This window comes from Porites lutea, chromosome 4 (genome assembly GCF_958299795.1).
Source record: "Porites lutea chromosome 4, jaPorLute2.1, whole genome shotgun sequence".
NCBI classification, from domain to species: Eukaryota; Metazoa; Cnidaria; class Anthozoa; order Scleractinia; family Poritidae; genus Porites; species Porites lutea.
The window spans coordinates 18,366,231-18,387,846 of record NC_133204.1 but is presented as its reverse complement, the minus strand read 5'-3'; the positions used below and the strand labels follow the sequence as shown (position 1 = coordinate 18,387,846).

The 21,616-nt window shown below is 38.7% G+C and overlaps 1 long non-coding RNA gene and 10 other non-coding genes across 11 annotated transcripts; all 11 read left to right on the top strand.

Annotated features, from left to right (window-relative positions):
* The first annotated feature begins 3,038 nt into the window (after nucleotides 1-3,038).
* Nucleotides 3,039-5,479, top strand: LOC140933477 (uncharacterized). Its single transcript, XR_012165058.1, has 3 exons — nucleotides 3,039-3,232; nucleotides 4,431-4,493; nucleotides 5,367-5,479. It is a non-coding gene; the product is annotated as an uncharacterized lncRNA (long non-coding RNA).
* A 3,742-nt stretch (nucleotides 5,480-9,221) lies between these two features.
* On the top strand, nucleotides 9,222-9,293 carry Trnaq-cug (transfer RNA glutamine (anticodon CUG)). Its single transcript has one exon. It is a non-coding gene; the product is annotated as a tRNA-Gln (tRNA).
* A 1,464-nt stretch (nucleotides 9,294-10,757) lies between these two features.
* On the top strand, nucleotides 10,758-10,829 carry Trnaq-uug (transfer RNA glutamine (anticodon UUG)). The gene has a single exon. It is a non-coding gene; the product is annotated as a tRNA-Gln (tRNA).
* Nucleotides 10,830-12,266: 1,437 nt separating this feature from the next.
* Nucleotides 12,267-12,338, top strand: Trnaq-cug (transfer RNA glutamine (anticodon CUG)). The gene has a single exon. It is a non-coding gene; the product is annotated as a tRNA-Gln (tRNA).
* Nucleotides 12,339-14,028: 1,690 nt separating this feature from the next.
* Nucleotides 14,029-14,100, top strand: Trnag-ucc (transfer RNA glycine (anticodon UCC)). The gene has a single exon. It is a non-coding gene; the product is annotated as a tRNA-Gly (tRNA).
* A 576-nt stretch (nucleotides 14,101-14,676) lies between these two features.
* Trnaq-uug (transfer RNA glutamine (anticodon UUG)) lies at nucleotides 14,677-14,748 on the top strand. Its single transcript has one exon. It is a non-coding gene; the product is annotated as a tRNA-Gln (tRNA).
* Nucleotides 14,749-15,409: 661 nt separating this feature from the next.
* Trnaq-cug (transfer RNA glutamine (anticodon CUG)) lies at nucleotides 15,410-15,481 on the top strand. The gene has a single exon. It is a non-coding gene; the product is annotated as a tRNA-Gln (tRNA).
* Nucleotides 15,482-17,324: 1,843 nt separating this feature from the next.
* Nucleotides 17,325-17,396, top strand: Trnag-ucc (transfer RNA glycine (anticodon UCC)). Its single transcript has one exon. It is a non-coding gene; the product is annotated as a tRNA-Gly (tRNA).
* A 1,597-nt stretch (nucleotides 17,397-18,993) lies between these two features.
* Nucleotides 18,994-19,065, top strand: Trnag-ucc (transfer RNA glycine (anticodon UCC)). The gene has a single exon. It is a non-coding gene; the product is annotated as a tRNA-Gly (tRNA).
* Nucleotides 19,066-19,646: 581 nt separating this feature from the next.
* Trnaq-uug (transfer RNA glutamine (anticodon UUG)) lies at nucleotides 19,647-19,718 on the top strand. Its single transcript has one exon. It is a non-coding gene; the product is annotated as a tRNA-Gln (tRNA).
* A 636-nt stretch (nucleotides 19,719-20,354) lies between these two features.
* Trnaq-cug (transfer RNA glutamine (anticodon CUG)) lies at nucleotides 20,355-20,426 on the top strand. Its single transcript has one exon. It is a non-coding gene; the product is annotated as a tRNA-Gln (tRNA).
* Nucleotides 20,427-21,616: the final 1,190 nt, after the last annotated feature.

Below are 21,616 nucleotides of genomic sequence, written 5' to 3'. Positions count from 1 at the left end.
AGGTGCATTATGGTCTATGTCAGGAAATGGTGAATCACTGCTTGGAGAACATAGCCTGCGAACAGCAGACGCATTTCCAGTCGTCGCTTCTCTCCCTCCGAAAATAGCGACGCTATTTTTCGGAGGGAGAAAAAAGACGACCGGAAATGCGTCTGCTGTTCGCAGGCTAGGAGAACACGTTCCTAATAAAAGAACAAGAGAAATGATAGCCTTTTTCACCATAAGGATAAAAATCGGAAATTTAATCAAGTTAACTCCGTAAAAACGATTTGGGAGACGGGGCAGGGTTAATTTGGAAAATTGTGGTTACCACAGTACAGAAAATTTTCTAGCTTTGCACCTCAACTACTTGTTTACACCCCAAATTCTGCAAAGACATTGTCTGGAGAAATTTAAATCAATTTTCTTGCAAATTTATTTTGGGGTTTGGGGGGGCATGGTGTATTGCGAGCCATAGACCTTGTTCACGATATAGTTCGGGTTTCGACAAGTTTTACCATTCATTATTGCTTGCTGTGAGGGCTTCTAGGGTCGCTACTGCAACCAAAAAAGTAACAATTAACATTATGGATTCTTCACGATTGGCAGATTTTATCACTTTGGTATTCCTTGGGAAACTACGTGACACCGCTTTTATTTTAGTGCAAAGACGGCTGGTATCCTAAATGAGGTCTATTCCCCACTTCAAAATCGATAAGGGGACAAAATGTGTCGCGCAATTGTTTCCGGGATCGTTACCAGCGAAACGCCGGTCAGCAATTGGCCATGTTTTCCTCTATCCCTAGTAACAGTCCCAGAAGTCTTACCGAAAGTAGAGAAACATTGTGACGTCAGTTGGCAGTTCGACTTCAAAATTATGCAGAATTTAATCAATTTTACCAAACTGGCGCGTGTAAGACAAGTAAGGACGCGTATCCGGATATCTTTGAATCCGCAAATTGTTCTTTGCAGATTCACAAATTTCCACGTCCACCTGTATCCGTATTCAAATCGAGTTTGCTTGTCCACAAGCATCCGACACTTACCCGGATCATCCGGATCTTATGCGGATGATCCAAATTTACTCTTGTACCCAGGACTCCTCTAGGAATATTGGCAACAGAGCATGCGTCATAAAGTGCGCAAAATATGCATAGAATGAGGGCGGAATGAGCCCAAAAATCAAAGAAAAATGCGAAGAACAAGGTTGACGTCTTGGCGGGTAAGAAAGAGGTTGCCATCTCGAATACAGTGGTATTCATGTTAAAGAACTGGACTCGATCTTGCTAAAAATGTGAAACGGCAAACTGATCCTTACGGCAAGGCGATGAAGAAGTAAACAAAAGAATAAAACAAAAAAATATTTATGTTTAAAAAAATTGCCCAATATTTCGGTTACTGAAAACAAACCTTCTTCAGGGGCTAAAAGAAAAATGGAAATAAAACTAAAAGAATTTGAAAAAGTGTCAATAAAAACAATGGATCTTGTTACGTCACCGGAAAAAAAATTTCCGGACTTAGCGTCCACACGATTCTGGATTCAGAGCGTATTCAAGAATTTTCACTCAGGAGAGCGGATTTAAAAAAATTGCGGATTTCTATGCCGGATTCACCCGATACGTTGCCTGCATAACAGACGCTTCATGAGCCAAGCGAGGTGAACGGAGCATTTTGCGCGAGGCGCGAGACCAGGAGAGAAGAAAAGCTTTATTTTTCTCCTGCCCTCGTCTGACTCGCGCTCCGTGCAAAATCCCGCGTTCGCCTCGCTTGGCTCATAAAGCGCCTGTTATGCAGGCTACCGGATACGTGTGTAGACAGAAGCTGTATCCGGAAAGAAAATGTTGCGCATTCAAAAATATCCGGATACTTGTGGACGGGACCTAAGACATAACTGTGACATTTCTAGACTTAATTTAATTATGGGAATCTGACGCCACTATTATTTTAAAACTCTTTATCTCAAACCAGAAAGAATATCAACAACTACCTGCTTATGGCTTTTGTTTTAAATTAAAGACTCTGATAGAGAATTATTTCAGCCCAAGCCTGCTGTTTTCAGTTACTCAAAGATTTATCTTTCAGGTAAACAAAGATGACTCTAGAATAAAATCTTTCTACAAAATGTATTTTTACAACAAATCTTGCTAACGTGTTCCGATCCCATTTTGTATGCCACGCTTATATGCTGGATGCACCAAATGATAATGAATGTGTTTAAGCGGGCAAAAATAACAGAAAAAAAAACAAAACGAGCATAAGATTTAAGTGAACCATATTCATTTACAGAGAAAAATAAAGTGACTCCTAGTGTTACACGAATAGGAATAATTGAAAAGCTTTTTGAGGACAATGAAAAATCCAGAGAGGCCAAATTAAGCCCGACATTACGATTTCTTGAATTAAAATCTTAAGAGTGGATTTTGCGCAAGTTTCATGCGTTTGAAATTCGGTCACAACTTCTCCTTTTTGTCATGAAAGAAAAATGGACTTCACAACTTTCATCAAATGATATTTAAATAATAATTTCATTTGAGAAATCGCCAAATATGTTCCATTACATTTTGCATATCAACAGAAGATGTTAGCATTAATTTTTGTTACTAATTGTGTACTTTCACGTCAGCTTTGTTTTGCTGCTAGCATGATCGTTAATTAATAGGCTAGGGTTAGACCAACTGATGTTTTGCTGATAAAAAATGTAAAATGACTATTTTATCGGTAGCGTATCATTCTATGGCTGAGGTAAAATACACGCGAATAGTTCAATTAGGTTTTTATTGAGCATTTAATCAATACTTCAAAGCGTAAGTTTCGACTACATTTCAATGATTTTAGGCGCGCATATATCAAGTAAATAAGTTAATATCAGACCCGTCCTTTGGCCCCAAAAATGAACAAAGTAAAGTTTATGTTTTGCCACTACACAATCCTAACTTTCAGTAATTACTTTGGTAAATCTGCAAGCAGGTGCGTACAGTTCTTGTGACTGAGGAGTCAGACTGACAAACGTCTTTACACCCACGCCCGCGAGGGGTATTTATTAGAAGATTTCATCAGCAATTGTAAAGTCTGTGTTAGGAGTTCCAACTTGTTGCTGCCCTTGTTTTGGCCGACGTAAAAAACAACCGATAGGCAAGGTTAAGACTGTTGGTTGTCCGAAAAAAGAGTCTTATTTGGAACAGATGTTGGATAGATTCAATTGTCTAGATGAAATGAATTGCCCTTGGTCAGGTTCACCTGCAAAGAGCCCAAGGTATTATTAAAGATTGTTTTTCCTTACTTCCTTCCAACATCTCTTTGAATAATAAGAAATTAACGCAACATCAGGGCAAAATCATCGTTCGATATACTGGATAATTCTTCTGATAAAAAAGTTTCATCAGCCATGACATTTTGTTATTTCATGTAAAAAATGCATCATTAAACTAAGAGGCTTTAACGCTGTGATGATTCTATGTCTAAGCTTTTTAAAGCTGTTTTATGCTGGATATATATAGTGTCATTGATAAAAAAAAAAATGATTATTTCAAATCGGAGCTTAATTAATAATGGCACTTTTTGATCACCACTCATATATCAGCAATGATCTGTCAGGCTATTTTTAAAATAACTTTATATTACTAATTCTATAAATTATTTTAGAACAACTACTTCAGATACATGAGATGTATAGTCTAGGCGTTATATCCGATCCTTTTTCTAAGGTGTCAAATCTGCGGAATTTCCATAACATCAAAAGTTTGGGGAACAGCGATTTGTATCCTAACCAAAGGGGTATATTCAAAAGTAATTTTACTTATTCTTAGATTTCAATCACTTCTACTTTTACATTGTACGAGGAAAGATGTATAACTTCATTAAAGTGAAACACGCTTGCCTCTGATGTGATATCTTTATCTAAAAAATGCTCCGTAGATAGACCTTGTCACGGTTTTCGACGCCATCTTGACGAGTAGGCAAACGTGTGAGAAAATACAGTATTTGTATGAAAATCTATTGTCGAATAATTTCGATAAAACGGCCGTTCTGAAAAAAATTTTAATTGTAAACTAAAGCTACAAAGCAAAGGATTGACCTAAAAAAATTTGGGGGCGTACCTGTGCTAGATTTCTCCAGAGGCTTGCTTTAGATTTTCCATATATTTGTCTGTAATTTTCCGGGGACTTTCTTACAGACAAATGTAAAGGAAATTTAAAAAGTGGCTCTAGGTCTTCTGGTGCATGTAACGCCCTCAAATTTTTTCAGTAGAGTCCTTAGGAATGAAGCTTTAGGTTACAAGTCATATTTTTTTCAGAACAGCCATTTTACGGAAAATTATTCGAAATTAGATTCTCATACAAACACTGTAATTTCGCACGCGTTTGCCTACTCGTCAAGATGGCTTCGAAAACCGTGACAAGGTCTATTAATTTTTACTTTGGTCCTTATTAGAAACACTTTTTATTCTTTAGTCAAAACGTACCGCAGAAAGTCCCAAACTACAAGAAAAAGATGGGAATTTTCACTTGAACAAGGTACTTTTCTTACTAACATTCAGCTATATCAAAACTATATTATGCAGACATGTCAATATTTATAACCGTTTATCAACATGTTTCCCTAAATGTTTAGCCTGCGAGAGCATCCGGTTTTTTCGGCTCAAGTTTCTAATGATGCCGAAAAAACCGGATGCTCTCGCAGGCTACTAAATGTTGAGCCTCTGTATCAGTATGGGTATTCAATTCCGTTGAAATCACGAAGTCGCGACGGTCGCCATTGTTGACTGAAGCGAGAGGATCTTACGGATTAAAACGACGATCGCATTGCTACTAGTATTTCAATCAAGTTTGACAACGTTAGTAGTGTAATGACGGCAAAGAAACCTTCCAGATAGTGCCATGCACTTTCAGGGTTTTTGTATTACTTATTTTCTCGTTTTTGCTGAGCACGCTAGTAGCGTTACAACACAAAAAATCTTTTGATATGTGACGATTTCGCCTGAAAAACCGACGATTTGATGGTAAACGCGCGACGAAGTTAACCACTCTAAAGCTCAATGTTGAAGCAAATATGTGGCGTATGGGTCTCGTCATGCTAACGGTTTCGAGGTGATGGTTTCCTTGATGCAAGGCCAACGCCATATAGCGTCTAAAGGCAGGTCTACGTCAGGGAAGCACTTTAAGTAGGTGAACATTATAACAGGTGGGATCTGGTATTAATATTACAAGTTGAGAGCAATTTTAACTTTGAACTGATAACGCACCAAAAAGCCAAAACAACAACCGAAAAGAGATTATAACATTAGGATTTGATTGATTTAACAAAAAAGACTACGTACGGTGTTATAAAACGAGTTTAGACCAGTTTGCAGTTTTGATAGTATGTTAAAATGTGAATCTCATTTACAGGTGACGCTGATCACACTGATGAAAAACGGAATCCAGGCAGCAACAAAATAGATAATTTGGTTGTAATCACACTGAGACTTCTTGGTATATGTCACTGAATCTCTGAATCGTAGTAAATTATTTAAATAATAGACCCAGCGCGGTAGAGAAACGTACTGCTACAGCACTAATCATGAACAACACAAACAAATTGCTCGTCTGCACAGATTATATCACCTTGCAATAGGCCTTTTTTGAGTTGCCCAAGCCTCTGTTTGAAGGCGAGGCTAAGTGAAAAGCCGTTGATAAGAGAATGATTTTTATTCGTAACATATAAATAAAACTAAGCCTCGTTTTGAAAGTGAGAGTTATTTGAGTGTATGGCCTATTGCAACTTACTTTTGTTAGTTTTGTAAATTTAGCGTAGAGAATTTTGATGGATAAAAAACTGACTGGGGGAAGAAGGAACTTAGATTCAGGGGTATGTTCTTGGATATCTTTTTTCCTGAGTGGCACGTTTGAGAACCTAGCCTGCGAGAACAGCCCCCTCTTCTCGCTCCTCGCCGCTACGGGCGTTTAGCCAGGAGGGACGTCTGCGCCTCAGCGACAGAATTCCATACTGATGAAGTAAAATCTGTCCGGAATTTGGTCTGGAGCGCTCCTTGAGAACCGTATGGAGAATACGCCGCTTAAGCTTGTATGTTTTGTTTTCCCAATTGCTGGTTTTCAGTGTCACGCCATTCAAATAGATTTAAAAAAATCAAAACCGTTCAATGAGGGTCTCAATGGGGTGGTGGCTTTTACGGTTATCGGCTAAAATTTTGGCTCTTTTACGCCTATCGGTTAATTTTTTTCTGTTACGGTTAACAAAAAAGTTAAAAATTAATTTCTTTTGTTTCTAAGAGTTAAATATTAAATAACCTGAATTTTTTTTGTTTTTTAGCAAAATAAAGGTCCTTGGATCATCTCGGGATAAAGTGAGCTGTTCGTTTGAAAAATTTTAACATTTGATAGATCATACTTTTTATAACGTATTCCACTTCTAACATTATTTTACCCATAGAAATGTCAATAGTCAATTTAAAAATATACTTTAATATGTGAAAATTCAAAAGCAGACACGCGAACGCCCAACTCAAGGCCGGGGCGCGACATTCATTATGACAGAAATGGCCGTTTTCACACTAGAGACGGATTATTCTTGAGAGACGGGTTATCAGTTTGATGATTCGCGTCCGATAGGTAATACGTCTTAATCTGAAAATGGGATAGTTTTAATTTTGAATGAACAATCCGCCTGACGTTATCCATCAATGTTGACGGACAGTTTGAAGATGGATTATCCGTTTCAGATAGCCTATATGTACAGCTGCCCCCTCCCCTCACAAAAAAAATCGGAGAAGGGGTGTCTGTGGGGGAGAAGGCGACTGTGCGCAGGCTAGTCCCAGACGGATAATCCATTTCTAGCTCTTTTGTGAAAACGGCCAATAACGAAGTTCCTGTGTCCAGTGTTTATAATGATAGCGAAGGACTGTACGGAACGACTGTCCGCCTTTACCTTGTCCGTAGGCCTCATTATTCCGCGCGGCTAATGCTTTTCGGGTCACGTGGTCCGAGCGAGTTCGCCACCGAAATGTCTTGACCGAGATTGCGTGGGAATTGAAGGCGCCGTACAGGGACTAGGCATGGCAATGTCTACCATAGCGTCAGAGAAAAACAGGGAATTGTTGTTTATCGGCTACATATTTTACAAACACTGACATCTCTGCGTGTTGTTTCACTGGTGTTTCGAGGGTACGACCCCCTGAAAATCGCAAATATTACTCCCCAGCAAGAAGCCACACTTTAATTTTGCTATGGAAGAAAAGAGTTCCCCGAGAGAGCGGCGGAAATGGAACCTAGTATTGGTCAACACCTCAAAGGCACTTCGCCTGACAAGCGTACGGAGTCCGGCAGTAGCCGGAAAAAAATAAGTGAGTTTAGCACATTTCTTAAAATTAACAAATCTCGGGAACAATTTCTTATAACAGTTAACTCTTTTTTACCCTATTTACGGCTAACGGTTAAAATTTTTTAATTTTTACGGCTATCGACTAAATTTTTGGCCGTTTCACGCCTATCAGTTAACCCCTTTGAGACCCTCTTCAATAAAGTCCAGAATCTGGGAAATGAACGGAGGTACATATACAAAGACCCTCGCCAAGATTCAGGTCATAGGAATATTTCGTATACGAGATATCCGATCGAAGAAACGTTTTACCCAAACTTATAGAGATTTGTATGGAGACGCCATGCTGGTGCCCACCTAGATGAGCTCCAACATGGCGGACAGAAACCAACAGAATCATCTGTTACCGAGTTTTACAACAAAAGCGTGAATTTATTCTATGAGAGAGTCATAAACATTAAAGTAATACTTTTTCTAATATACGAACTGTTTAGATAGCAAAATTTCCTGAAATAGGTCATTTTTTTAACCTACATGACAGCTCTCTTGGCCGTCATGTAAATGCCGCCTCACGCAAAAGCTTAGAAATTCAAGCGTACTCTATCACAAAACCAAGAACCCTTTTGAAGCGAAAATTTGTATGAAAATTAGTTTTCAGCTGCTCTAATGCATCGTGAAAGTAAAATCTCGGTAGGATCGATAGTTTTTTAGTTTGAATTTTAGTGACGTCATGTGAAAACCAACAATAGAGGTCCCACGGAATAAGTCGAAATTTGGAAGAAACAGTTCCCTAGAGTATTATCAGAGTATTAGAGTATTGGGAAAGCAAAACATACAAGCTAAAGTGGTCTATTACTTCATCCTACCTGTTGTTCCTTTCCTTGTTCCTTTCCGATGGCGGATCAAAACAAAGTCTTTTTTAGGCGTGGAGATTGCCGTAACCGAGGCGTCGGTGGTATATTGGTTAGCAGGCTGCCTTCCAGGCGGTTGACCCGGGGTCGATTTCCGGCCGACGCATTGAAATTTATTTTCTTTACTTTTTGCTCGCGTCCTGTCAAGGTAATATCGTCATAAACACTAGCGAAGGAGAATACGAAACCGAACAGCCCTGAAACCGAACGACAAAACAACGTGACGGTCAGCCGGATCTTTAGTAAACCTGGATAAGAAAAATCTTCAAGAGTAAAGATAATTCACCATTTTAGTTTAGTTTTCTTTCTTTATTTTTTTCTACCACTCTCCTGTCCGTAAGGAGCAGTTTGCTATTAAAATTTGATTTAAAAGGTACTGAATTTAAAATCTATCTATCTTTGAGTCAACATTGCAGGGGCACCTAACGACAATTTTCGGAAAATATCTGTCCGGAAGACGATTTGAGATCTAAAATTTTCGAAACATTTTTTCCAAAATTTCTTGCTTGTCTACCTCTCCTAGGATTTTCGAACATCTAAAAAATGGTATAATTGCCCATTTTTAACGGATTCTTACCCTAAAAAGGTCACCTACAATTTTCGGTAGCCTTTTTTCTGGCTGAAATTTTCGAATAGGTAAGTTTTGATCTCTGTAATTTTCGAATCACTAGACCTTCAGCTAGGAAATCCGAACAGATGAAAAATTTTTAGGGGATAAAAATATGCCTATATCTACCGTTTTAATACTAAAATACGTTTAACAATGCTATGTTTAAGTGGTTTTGAACTGTATTCTCGTCGGGTGCCCCTGACATTGCCCTGTTTTAAAACCTGGCCACTGATTTTTCATTTTTTTTTTGTCATTCTGGTCTGTGATATTTCACTATAACGATCAGTTATATAAATCCCGGAATCTGTTCATAGCGAACCAGCGCATCAGGAAAGAGAGAGTGCAGGCTATAGTCAGGGAAACACCTGGTGGTTTTTAATCGAAATGGTTTTCATACCCGTTTGTATGGTCCCATGGTGTAATGGTTAGCACTCTGGACTCTGAATACAGCGATCCGGGTTCAAATCTCGGTGGGACCTACAAAATTTTTTTATTTTTTTTGTTGTTACGTTCAACGCCGTTTTCCCTCGTCTCATAAATACACGAATACGGATGAAAAATCAAGCAAAGCATCATTTTTTTTAGCCGTTCCATGACTTATAAGACGACTCTATTTGACCATGGGCGGATGAAAGGTTTGTTTGGTCAAACGGCAGGGTCTGAACAATAAATAGCGTTGTATATCGAAATTTCTGTTCACTGCATTTTTGAAATGCTAATGTTGCGGTATAATTTTATCCTTGGTTTAAATTTTATTTTCTTTGTTTTTGGGTAGTTTGAAACAAAGGAAAATAAAATTTAAACCAAGGGTAAAATTAAACCACAACACTAATCCCAATCTGAAGCTTTACTGATCAATTATAATTTCGTCCCCAAGAAGCTAACAGCTACTCACTGCCCTTTCGTACCAAAACATATCGCAACGACCAGTTTGTCACCGTGTTGTGTAAAGACTTTGTACACCGGGGGGTGCGTCATTGTTCGCCTGTGATCGTTCACTTACTTTGCTTATCTTTGTAGCTAGAGTGCGAATACAGACGCCTCTCATTGCCCCCCCTGCCATCGCAAATGTCCCCAGCTTCTAGGTTTGCACGCAAAAAAATACTATCTTGAATTCATATATTAAGGATCCGGTTCAGGGTTTCTTCAAAAAGCCCTACCCATTCCTCCATATTCCAGATTCAGAATTAAGGGAATAAACTCTAGCAAGAGTGATACTCACGCTGACGTTTAGGAAAGGTACGTTTTTAATTGAGTGTGGTGGGTCAATTACACGGTACCCAAAATTTGGGGTGCCATGCCAATTATTTTTGCGCGTGTACATGGGCTTTTAAGGACCCTTTTTTCTTCAAACTGGTCTGTAATATTTTACTCACGATCGATTTAGGACAAGCAGAATAGAAGCTATAACCAGGAAAACACCGATGGTTTTCACTCTTTTCAATTTTAATTTAAATGGCTTTCTTAGCAGAGCTCACGCGCAGCGGAGCACCATGAGTAAAAACAATTGGTTATCTTTGCATCCAAGAAATTTTTGTTTTGACAAAATCGTCCGTACATTCCTATATCCACCCCTTCATGTAAGAGGATGTGAAATGACTCATTGTTGGGAGTTGCTGCGTAGGCCTTTTTCAAAGATACCATAATACTCTTTGTTGTCCCTCCAAACTTTTGCATAAGCATTGTTTTCAATTTCTGTCGCTTTTGTAAAATTCTGGAGGGACAAGCAAAACCTTGAAGTACACCCAAAAGGAGTCGAGTCTATAAACTTCTGGTTACTAATGCAGATGTGGCTGTACCACTAACTACAGGAAAATTGTTGGAGCCAAGTTCTTTAAACTAAAAAAAATGGTTTTCTTTTACTTCAAAGGTCTTAGTAGCATTTTGATCTTCGTGGGAACTACTTTTCTTGATTCCAAAAAGCCGTCAGTAGCAGTGCGCGCGGTCCCATGGTGTAATGGTTAGCACTCTGGACTTTGAATCCAGCGATCCGAGTTCAAATCTCGGTGGGACCTATGAAATTTTTTATGTTGTTGTAGCCCTTTTTTCCGTCTCCCGTAAAGAATTCTATCAACAGTGGTATCGTCTGTAACTTATACTTTTTGTTTCTATATCAACTTGAACTTCCTTTTAAAGAAACATTTCTTTCTCAGTGATATTTTATTGCTTCTTCGTTTGCTTAGGTTTTATCTTTTAATTTTTAATTCCACTTTTTGATCACCAAAATAATTTTTTTTAACTGTTGCCTTTCTCAACCCTTTAAGAAATGTTAAGGCTCAATTGTCATAGTAGGAATACTCCTTTAATTAAATCCCTGAAACCCGTTAAGGTAAGATTAATGGCCAGTCTTGTTTAGTCTAACTGGAGTTCATCCGATCTAAACTTTCCTCAGGTTAATTAGAGTGAATTTGTATAACCCGTTTCTTATATGCTAATGAGGCGCACAATATTGTTTTGACCAGCTTTTGTGCTCACGGGCAATTCATGCAACTGCACTTTTTCAAATCTAATGATAGTTATGTCAACCAAGAATATTCTGTACGAGGCAAAAGTATTACTTTTGAATATACTTGCCTTTTTGCTGATTTTTGTGATCTCTTCAGTCACCACAGCGAGACGAAAATTGAGGCATCAGTTATTCGACAATTTTCAGTTAATGAGGAAAAATCCAGCTCTCATGAGCAGGTACTATTAAAGAATGATTAATGATAATTCTAGTTCGGCACTTCCACACTTCCCATACGGCACCTTATTTGCGCCCTCCAAAAAACTAAAATAACACGATTTACGCTAGAATCTTTCATTAAGGAGCGAGTAAAAAGGAAAAAAACGACAGTTAAAGAAAGCCAAAACTGCACGTAATATATTATATGAAATTTTAAAAAGGGTTGGCTAACGAGAACTCAAAAGTTAATGTGTCGGTCGGGAATCGAACCTTTGTCAACTGCTTGGAAGGCAGCTATGCTCACCACTATACCACCGACGTTTCTACTTACTCCTCCTTCTCTATGAGATGTTCTGTTCTGTTCTTAGTTTTTTTTTTTACCTTGGACGTATTGTTTGACTTGAAATGTATCAGAAACGAACCACTCCCTATCCTATCTTCCTTTGATTGAGAACGCCACTTGAATGTGAACAAAAAACGGAGTATGTAATAGTCCAGTAACATCGGTTGAACCCTTTCAAACGGGAACAGCAGTTCAATAGTACAGATGTATTCTACTTCAAAAGCGATAAGTCTTAACTATGGAAATGAAATTATTGCAATGCTGTGTAATGTTCCCTGTTCTCAGGACGAGGACGAACACGAGAATGAGTCAGAGTTTCTCAATGCTAAGTAGTTGAGTGAGCGCGCTTGAGCTAGCGTCATTTTGGTAGGAAAGGTGGTAGTGCTTTTAAAATGTTCGAATTTGGGACGTTGCTTTATCGATGTGCTTATTTGCCACACGAAAGGTCCCATGGTGTAATGGTTAGCATTCTGGACTCTGAATCCAGCGATCCGAGTTCAAATCTCGGTGGGACCTACAACATTTTTTTTTGTAAACATTGAGCTGTTATTTTGCATTTTACGCAAAGTGAACGAAAACCTGACTTTGAAAAAAAAGCTTGTTACATAATTAGCTTAGGCAGCTGAGCGTCAAAGGCTGCATTTCACTAAGTACTAAGAGGGACAAAAGTCGTCGCGGCTAGCTGTAGCTGAAATCCGGCCGTTTGCAGGGCAACATCATGCGATCAATGCGACTTCTGCAAAAAGCATTTAGATCACACAACAACTGAAATGAAAGCAAAGATTGTCCTTTAGTGCAAATTTCTTTTTTAGTGCATCAGTTAAATGGCATTTTGCCCATCAGTAACAGAAAACACTTTTATTTATTTCAAGAAAGTCGGACTACACTAGAAGCACCATACGCGGTCATCATATCATATCATATCATATCATATTATATTCTAGGTAAGATAAACTACATTTTAAAATTAACACATCGTCGAACAGAGTTCCTTAAAATTTCGATAAAAAACTCAAACGCTTTAATAGGAAAGGAGCGAAGGGAGTACTATAGAATTCGGAAGTCCGGTCGTTTAAATGGCAAACCTTGCGAATAGTGCAAACAATATAAAACAATAAAAATCATGGGCCAGTTATTTAAACGTAGTTTAGCCAGTGTTTAACAAAACCGCGTTCTAAGCCATTCTCTATTTGCCCAACGGTTTTATCTAAACACCAGTTTGTTGTGAATAGTTTTGTGAAAGCATATAGATTAGCCAAGAATAGTATTTTCTTCTTAGAATGACGCACTAAGGAAGAGATCTTGAGGTCCAAAGAATTGTTAAACCGCGGCTTAAGTTAGACTTCGTTTAAATAATCGACCCAATGTTTTTCTGTCTGTCCAAAAAATCTTTGTAGTATTTCAAATCCTGTATTATCCGTCAGTAATGGAGAACACTTTTCTTCATTTCAAGAAAGTCATCTTTGACAGTGATGAGTAGCAGTAGCAGCACTTCTTTGGGGGGGAACAGTAGAAATACCAGCGTGAGTGATAACAATATATTAGTTAGCACTCTGCGATCCGAGTTCAAATCTCGGTGAGAATTTATTATTTTATTTATGTTGTTGTACAGTTCTCACTGGATTGTAAGCGACGCATTGCTTTCATTTTTGTTGGCTTTTATCTAACTAAATTCTACTTGTAAATCACTTAAAACGGTAATTTTGAACAGTTGCCTTTACCAGCCCTTTAAGGCAACGATTTGATTTAATTGCCATAAGATTACTCCTTTGACAAAATTCACCTGCTACCTGTTAAGGAAAGGGGTTGGGTGAACCCACCTGCATCCCACCATAACTCACCTAGTGGTTCTGATTGTTAGTCAGTTACAGCATTTTAAAAATAATAATAAATGACGAACGATTCCTGCTTGTCGCTTTCCACACGACATTTCGTATAGATTTAGTCACGTGAAGAAATCTTAGACAATCAGGACCCTGCATTTGTACGACAGGACGTAAAATATTATTCAATCCGGACACACCTAACAAGACAAACGCCTTTAATCAAGATACAGGCGAACTTTCTATTAAGGACACCTGTACGTACTGACACCTATTTGTCAATTGAGAACGGTTGGTAATTATATAAGCCGTGCCTTTTCTAAGGTCATCGAGGGTATTTTAAGGCAGCAGAACATCTCAAAGAGGAGGAAGAGCAAGCCGAAGCGTCGGTGGTATAGTGGTGAGCATAGCTGCCTTCCAAGCAGTTGACCCGGGTTCGATTCCCGGCCGACGCATTAACTTTTGTGTTCTCGTTAGCCAACCCTTTTTAAAGTTTCATATAGTATATTACGTGCAGTTTTGGCTTTCTTTAACTGTCGTTTTTTTCTTTTTTACTCGCTCCTTAATGAAAGATTCTAGCTTAAATCGTGTTATTTTGGTTTTTTGGTGACTAGACAGAGAATTACATGTGGTTACCAAAGCTGTGTATCTGTGCTTTTCTGGTGTAGCTGATTTTGGCTTGTAGGGCTCAGCCTCTACTACTCTACTATTTTGTTAAAGTCCCATTGAAAAAGTTGCTGTAACGGTGCAATACTATAATAATAGAAGCCAACGATTTCGAGCTCGTTTTTGAGTTCGATCAGTGCTTTTTGCTCAAGTTTAGGATGATAACTGAATGTTTATAACGTTGCTATGTAGCCCTGCTGGAAAAGACTGGAAGTAGTTTTCAAGCCATCTTAATTCTACATATTTGTGATTTTTTGCAATTACGGTCATGCATTTTTTATTCCACTTCTCTTAAGAACGGATATGATCGTTAATAAAGGCTTCACCGTGAGAAAATGTGTAATTCTGTCGGTTTTTCCATATACGGTCCCATGGTGTAATGGTTAGCACTCTGGACTTTGAATCCAGCGATCCGAGTTCAAATCTCGGTGGGACCTTCACTGTAAAACAAATTTTTTATGTAGTAAACTGTTGGTTCTTAGTTTAGGCAAAGTAAACTAGATTGAAAAAATATATCCAAAGGCGTTCCACAAAAACTTTTTTTAAACGCAACGGAAATAAAACAATGATCAGAAAGGGGGTGGCCGAGAGACTTGCCCACTTGTCAACTATATAGATACTTCTTTTCTCCTATAAAAATAATACAAAATTTCAAAACAAAGGGTGTCTGCGGCCCCCTCAGTCCAATCTTTATCCACCCTTGACTATAGAAGGCTTGAAGCTAGTTTTCAAGATTCAAAAAGAAGAAAAATATGCCATTAATTGCTGACTTCCATAAAAAGCTAAAGATATCGAATTAGCGGAGGCAGAATACCAAATAAGCGTCAACATTTTAATTTTACTAAACACTAAGAGGGGCTATTATGGTAACGATCTGCAAAAGAGCTCTTGTTAGGTGTAGCTGAAATCTGGCAGCTTACAGGGCAACTGCAAGTTTTATTTGCAAGGGGCATAAAAATCATATAGCAGCTGACAGAAAAAAACAGCAACAACAAAAACGGTTTGTTCGGTAGTCCAAATACCATTGTAGCATATTTTAGCATATTTAATTAGAAACAGAGAATACTTTTCAGAAACGTCGCCACAAGCATCATAGGTGGTCCCATGGTGTAATGGTTAGCACTCTGGACTCTGACTCCAGCGATCCGAGTTCAAATCTCGGTGGGACCTATACCATCCTTTTTACAACATTTTATAGTGTAAAGTTACTCAGTATATTTTAAATGAAACCTTCAAACAGTTTTCCCGCGTGGAAGGAACTCTATGTTCACATTATACCGTGTAACGTTTCAAGTTGCCGCGAAATGCTTTCCGGTATGGTCTTGTTTTTGTTTCGAGGCGGGCGTACATTAAGGCGTACATAGCAGAATTACAATGCGCATGCGCTGTCGCCCAATTTTTTTTAAACACACTTAACACGGACGCCAGACCACAGAACTGTACGACAACAAACTATACAATTACACTTTAACATGCCTCAGGATGGGTGCACAAGCACGCCAAAATTGCCGTGGTAATGAGATATTACAATTACATGGTAAGATAACTCACCAGGAAAAGTTAAGAGACGCGAGAGACACTAACAAACATACTAAAGTCTACCTACAGACAAGCAAAACCAACAGACAGACAACAGACGGGCAGTACCCCCCCACCCCCCCCCCCCCCCCCCGACGCTGATGGCGCTGCTATAGGAGCTACCCGGTGCAGTATGAACAGAAAAGACCCGGAGCGGCACAAGTCGTTCACACATCGAACATCGCACCGGTGCGGTTGGCCGAAAGGATTTGGTGCACTAAATTCTAGTCCTCACTCTCGAATATTTACTTCCGTTTCAGTGAGTTTCAGGCCTCGCCCCTACTTATTTACTTCCGCGACGGGCCGAAATAGGTGTGCACACCGCACAAACTATATATGGCACAATACTTATCCGATATGTGACGCTCCACTTTCGAGATCGGCGCGGCGAAGCTTCGCGCCTTCACAGAATTAGCTCCGCCACAACCGTTCTTTTGTGTGAGAACAGAAGCCCTATCCGGTATGATTTTCGTTGCGGTGCGAAAGGTATCCGGTATGGTGTGAACTGAGCCTAAAACTCTGGAATCCGGTCGTTTACATGGAGAAACTTTGGTACTTCTACAAAAGGTCTTTTAAAAATCGTGCAAGAAATGAAATAAACATGATCTTTTCGATTCCACAAATCTTGGTGCTATTTTAAAATGCTACATTACTCGCTTTTCTTCATTTCAACAAAGTCATTACTGACAGTGATTAAAGATCATTAAATTAGCAAGAGCAGCATTAGGAACAGTAAAAGTAACAGATTGAGTGCTTGAATTATATTGGTTGGTACTCTGCAATCCGAGGTCAAATCTCGGTTGGACCAGAATATTCTTTTCCGTTTTATGTCTGTATAGTTCTTACAAGATCATAGGCGACGCATTACCTGCATTTCATTTAACTCAATCTTTCTTTAAACTGTAAATAACTAAAATAGTGATTTTGAAAGGCTGACGTTACCAGCCTTTTAAGACAATGATGTGGTGTAATTGCCATAAGATTACTCCTTTAGCAAAATTCCTGCTACCTGTTAAGGAAAGGGGTTGGGTGAATCATCCCAACATGGTTCGCCTAGTGGTAATGTTCGTTATTCAGAGATAGTATTAAAAAAACCCTTTTTTTCAAACAGAGACAAGTAATGCGCACGATATATGCTACTCAGAATCTCTTGTTTCACACAAAATTTCGTGTAGGTTTGGTCACGTGATGAGTCTGGACTCTGCATTTTACTGATACGACAGGACGTAAGATATTTGATGCTATGTCAACTTAGAAAACCCCTTAATCAGTCGGAACGCATCCAACAAACTACAAACACCTTTATAGAAAAGATCACGATACAGGCGAATTAGGCTTAATACGTACACCTATTTGTCAATGTGTGCCGTCGGTCAGCAGAACATCTCAGAACAACAAGCTTAAATTCCCTTGCCTCACCTGATCGTAAATATAGGCGTCGGTGGTATAGTGGTGAGCATAGCTGCCTTCCAAGCAGTTGACCCGGGTTCGATTCCCGGCCGACGCAATAATTTTTGCGCTCCCGTTAACCAATCCTTTTAAAATCTAATTAACTTTATACTTTCCGTTTGGTTTTCTTTGGCATCGTGTGATTTACTTTTATCCACTCCATTTCTGAAATGTTTTTCACTTTTTTAACGAGAAAAAACCTCTTTGAGAAAAACTTTTCTCCTCGAATGTGCGCGAAGCGGCGCTCAGCAAGCTGTAAGAAAAGGCGGGAATTTTGGCGCGAAACTCACACACCTCTGTGGCTTCTGATTGGACGTATCATTTTTCTCACATGTGAAAAAACGTCGTTCGCGATTCTGATTGGACGTATCATTTTTTTCACGTGTGAAAACCATAGTTCACTCCTCTGATTGGCTAGAGCTCATTTGCGTATCAAAATTTACAACACAACTTTTTGGTGAGTATTTCTCAGTATGTATATAATAAATCATCATATCATATCATATCATATCATATCATATCATATCATATCACAACATATATCATAACATATCATATCATAACATATCATGACATATCATCATATCATATCATATCATATCATATCATATCATATCATATCATATCATATCATATCATATCATGCCATATTATATTATATTCCAGGTAAGATGAACTACATTTTAAAATTAAGACATCGTCGAACAGAGTTCCTTGGAATGTCGATTAGAAAGACAGAAGCTTTATTAGGAAGGAGCGAAGGTAGTACTGTAGAATGCGGGATAATGCAAACGATATAAAACAATAAAAACAATGTTTTTCTGTCAGTCCAAAAAATCTTTGTAGTTTTTCAAATCCTGTATTATGCGTCAGTAATGGAGAACACTTTTGTTCATTTCAAGAATGTCATTTATGACAGTGATGAGTAGCAGCAGCAGCACTTCTTTGGGGGGGGAAAGTAGAAGTACCAGCTTGAGTGATCCTAATATATTAGTTAGCACTCTACGATCCGATTTCAGATCTCGGTGGGAATTTGTTATTTTATTTATGTTGTTGTACAGTTCTCACTGGATTGTAAGCTACGCATTGCTTGCATTTTTGTTGTATTTTATCTAACTAAATTCTTCTTGTAAATCAGTAAAAAAGGTGATTTGAACAGTTACCTTTACCAGCCTTTAAGGCAATGATTTGATTTAATTGCCATAAGATTACTCCTTTGACAAAATTCACCTGCTACCTGTTTATAAGGAAAGGAGTTGGGTGAATCCACCTGCATCCCTCCATAACTCACCTCAGTAATGGTTATGATCGTTAGTCAGTTACAGCATTTTAAAAATAATAATAAATGACGAACGATTCCTGCTTGTCGCTTTTCACATGAAATTTCGTATAGATTTAGTCACCTGAAGAAATCTTAGGCAATCTGGACCCTGCATTTGTACGACAGGACGTAAAATATTATTCAATCAGGACACACCTAACGAAACAAACGCCTTTAATCAAGATACAGGCGAACATTCTATTAAGGACACCTGTACATACCGACATCTATTTGTCAATTGAGAGCGGTCGGTAATAAGCCGTACCTTTTCTAAAGTCATCAAGGGTCCTTTAAGGCAGCATAACATCTCATAGAACAGGAAGAGCAAGCAGAAGCGTTGGTGGTATAGTGGTGAGCATAGCTGCCTTCCAAGCAGTTGACCCGGGTTCGATTCCCGGCCGACGCATTAACTTTTGTGTTCTCGTTAGCCAACCCTTTTTAAAATTTGATATAGTACATTACGTACAGTTTTGGCTTTCTTTAACTGTCGTTTTTTTTCCTTTTTTACTGGCTCCTTAATGAAAGATTCTAGCTTAAATCGTGTTATTTTAGTTTTTTGGTGACTAGACAGAGAATTTCAAGTGGTTACCAAAGCTGTGTATCTGTTCTTTTCTGGTGTAGCTGATTTTGGCTTGTAGGGCTCAGCCTCTACTACTCTACTGTTTTGTTAAAGTCTTTATGGAAAACATTGCTGTAACCCTGCAATACTATATAGAAGCCAACGATTTGGAGCTTGTTTTTGAGTTCGATCAGTGCTTACTGCTCAAGTTTAGGATGATTACTGAGTGTTTATAACGTTGCTATGTAGCACTGCTTTAAAATGCTGGAAGTAGTTTTCGAGCCATCTAAATTCTAGTTATTTGTGATTTTTTGCAATTACGGTCATGCATTTTTTTTCCACTTCTTTTAATAACGGATATGATCGTTAATTTATAATAAAGGCTTCACCGTGAGAAAATGTGTAATTCTCCCGGTTCTTCCATATACGGTCCCATGGTGTAATGGTTAGCACTCTGGAGTTTGAATCAAGCGATCCGAGTTCAAATCTCGGTGGGACCTTCACTGTATAACAATTTTTTTTATATAGTAAACTATTGGTTCTTAGTTTAGGCAAAGTAAACTAGATTGAAAAAATATATCCAGAGGCGTTCCACAAAAACTTCTTTAAAGCGCAACGAAAATAAAAAAAATAGTCAGAAAGGGGGGGCGGGGGTGGGGGCGGGACACTTGCCCATTTGCCAACTATACAGATACTTTTTTGTTCTACAAAAATAACGAAAAATAATAAAAAACGGTCCAATATTTATCCGCCCTTGACTATAGAAGGCTTGAAGCTAGTTTTCAAGATTCAAAAGGGAAGACAAATATGCCATTAATAGCTGACTTTGATAAAAAGCTAGAGATATCGAATTAGCCGAGGCAGAATACCAAATAAGCGTCAACATTTTAGTTTTACTAAACACTAAGAGGGAACTACAAAAGAGCTCTTGTTAGATGTAGCTGAAATCTGGCAGTTTACAGGGCGACTGCGAGTTTTGCAAGGGGCATAAAAATCATATAGCAGCTGAGAAGAAAAAACAACAACAACAAAAAAACGGTTTGTTTTTTAGCCCAAATATCATTGTAGCATATTTTAGCATATTTAATTAGAAACAGAGAATGCTTTCCAGGAACGTCGCCACAAGCATCATAGGTGGTCCCATGGTGTAATGGTTAGCACTCTGGACTCTGAATCCAGCGATCCGAGTTCAAATCTCGGTGGGACCTATATCATCTTTTTTACAACTTTTTATAGTGTAAAGTTACTCAGTATATTTTAAATGAAACCTTCAAACAGTTTTCCCTCTTAGAAGGAACCCTATGTTCACATTATACCGTGTAACATTTCAAGTTGCCGCGAATTGCTTTCTGGTATGGTCTTTTTTTTGTTTCGAGGCGGGCGTACACAGCAGAAGTACAATGCGCATGAATGTCGCCCATTCTTTTTAAACACACTTAACACGGACACCAGACCACAGAACTGTACGACAACAAACTATACAGTTATACTTTAACATGCCTCAGGATGGGTGCACAAGCACGCCAAAATTGCCGTGGTAATGAGATATTACAATTACATGACAAGATAACTCACTAGGAAAAGTTAAGAGACGCGAGACTCTAACAAACCTACTAAAACTAAGTTTACCCACAAACAAGCAAAACCAACAGACAGACAACAGATGGGGAGTAATCCCCCCTCCCCCCGCCCCCGACTCTGATGGCGCTGCTATAGATGCTACCCGGTGCAGTATGAACAGAAAAGGCCCGGAGCGGCACAAGTCGTTCACATACATCAAACATCGTACCGGGGCGGTTGGCCGAAAGGATTTGGTGCACTAAATTCTAGTCCTCACTCTTGAATATTTACTTCCGTCTCAGTGAGTTTCAGGCCTCGCCCCTTACTTATTTACCTCCGCGACGGGCGGAATAGGTGTGCACACCGCACAAACTATATATGGCACAATACTTATCCGATATGTGACGCTCCACTTTCGAGATCGGCGCGGCGAAGCTTCGCTCCTTCACAGAATTAGCTCCGCCACAACAGTTTTTTTGTGTGAGAACAGGAGCCCTATCCGGTATGATTTTCGTTGCGGCGCAAAAGGTATCCGGTATGGTGTGAACTGAGCCTTAAATTCTGGAATGTGGTTTACAAGGAGAAACTTTGGTACTTCTACAAAAGGTCTTTTAAAAATAGAGCAAAAAAATGAAATAAACATGGTCTTTTTTTTTAATTCCGAAAATCTTGGTGCTATTTTAAAATGCTACATTACTCGCTTTTTTCCATTTCAAGAAAGTCATTACTGACAGGGATTAAAGATCATGAAAGTAGCAGGGGCAGCATTAGGAACAGCAAAAGTAATCGATTGAGTGCTTGCATTACATTGGTTGGTACTATTTTCCGTTTCATGTCT